We start from the raw sequence: 1,961 nt of genomic DNA on the forward strand, positions 1-1,961 counted from the left end.
ATTATCGTTTGGATGTTCAAAAATGTGGACTGCAATAGGAAAAAAGCATAAAAAAGGTCATAATATCATTTATTTATTTAAAGGACTTGGTAACAATGGTCTTTATTTTTAATATTTAGGCCGATAGGCCTTCCTTTGAAAGGGACCTTTCGTCGTCCTTCTCCTTCTGACGCTGACACCTGGCGAACTTCGTCTTTGTTCAGGAAACGACTAGACGCTGACACCTGGCGAACTTCGTCTTTGTTCAGGAAACGACTACCTCATTACCTGCATATCGGCCTGCATATCGGCCTCTCTGCAAAGAGCTGCTCCAATTTACATATCTTTTTTGGCTCCCTGAGCTTTCTTACAATTCTTCGTTCTTCGTTGCAGGAATTGACCTTCAATGGATATCTCAGAATCCAGAGGCCCACTTGAGCATAATCAGGATCAAATTCGTAAACCTGCTGGACTCCTTCATGAGGCTCGGCGTGCCCTCCATCGCGGCGATCTGTGGGCACGCTGCGGGGGGGTTTTTATACTGGCCCTGGCACACGACTACAGGTTTATGAAGGCGGATAGATCTGTCCTCTACATGAGTGAGCTCGACCTTGGGATGAAGCTTCCCAAGAGTCTCATGGCCGTCGTGCGGAGCAAGCTATTGCCCGCAGCCAGCAGGGATGTGGTATTGGGTGCCCGCAAGTTTAGTGCCCAGACGGCTCTGTAGGGCCGGATCGTGGATTCTGTTTATGCGGACTCGGCTCAGGCATTGGATGCCGCCGTTAGTGAAGCCCAGAAATTGGCTAGTAGGGGCTGGACGAAGGATATTTACAGTGAACTCAGGTTGGGAGTTTTCCCTGGCGTTGTTGAAGAGCTCGATGCCCATCGGGAGCCGTATATTTTCCCCGCTTCTGCCAAGCTCTGATGATTGGGGTGTAGGTTTCCATTTGTGCGTGTGGGGTTAGTGGTTCGAAGCCCACTGTAACCATGGATTTTGAGTTCGATTGCTGTGAATACGAATGGGTTGGTCTTAATAATTTGGGGCTTCTCAGACTCCCGCAATTGTTTGCCGACAGGTAGTGCGGAGATGCATTAGCGTCTGCAATATAATATTTGTTCCTGTTTTTACACCATTGCTAGCATTTTTTAATGTCAGACATTGATATTGATATGAAAATACAATGACATCAATAGAAAGTTCAAGTTCTGCTTAGAAAAACACCGATATTCTTAAGGTAGAGTTATCGTGTGGTCTATTTCTCCCATAGTTTGCTAATTATGATTTCTTGAAACTTTGGTGATGGTCTGCCATGCCAGCATCTTTTCTGCCGAACCAAAACCCATCGGCAATTTCATCAAGGATAAAGCTTAGGCAAGTTCTTGCTGGGTTGTTGTTTTACTTATTTAATTAAATAACTAAATCCTGTTTTGACCGGGGAGGGCACAAACCTCTACACATTTTTTTTAATTGTTTGCATTACAATTAGAATATTCGTCTAAGAACGCCAAACCTTCATGGATGCTCTGCGATGCCAAGACTCAACAGCAATTTCATTATATATAAGGTTAGGCAAGTTTTTCCTCGGGTGGTTCCTTTCAGTAGTTAAACCTTTTGTTTTGACTGGAGAGGCGACGCACATCTACACAATTTCCATGTTAAAATCAGACTTTTTTGTCTAAGATCAGTGACCAAAGAGTATCTATTTCATCAAAGTTGAACTTTCGTGGATGTCCTGCCATGCCACCATCTTCATTGCTGAACCAAGACCCATCAGTGGTTTCATATAATTTAACGTTAAGAAAGTTCTTTCTGCTGTGTCAATTTTTTTAGTACTTAAACCTTTGTTTTGACTAGAGATGGCACACATATTTACACAATTCTGTTTTACAATCAAACTATTTTTGTCTGAGAATTTTCTTTTCGCAAGGGAAGAAACATTTTTTTAATTCAAAATAGGATAAAGAACACTCTCTTCAGGGGC

At 42.8% G+C, this 1,961-nt stretch overlaps 1 pseudogene; it reads left to right on the forward strand.

Annotated features, from left to right (window-relative positions):
• The first annotated feature begins 221 nt into the window (after positions 1 to 221).
• On the forward strand, positions 222 to 1,201 carry LOC149193075 (enoyl-CoA delta isomerase 1, peroxisomal-like; annotated as a pseudogene).
• Positions 1,202 to 1,961: the final 760 nt, after the last annotated feature.

Source organism: Pinus tabuliformis, chromosome 2_2 (assembly GCF_031772625.1).
Source record: "Pinus tabuliformis cultivar Carrire ecotype Pingquan chromosome 2_2, CPIR1, whole genome shotgun sequence".
Taxonomy (NCBI): Eukaryota; Viridiplantae; Streptophyta; class Pinopsida; order Pinales; family Pinaceae; genus Pinus; species Pinus tabuliformis.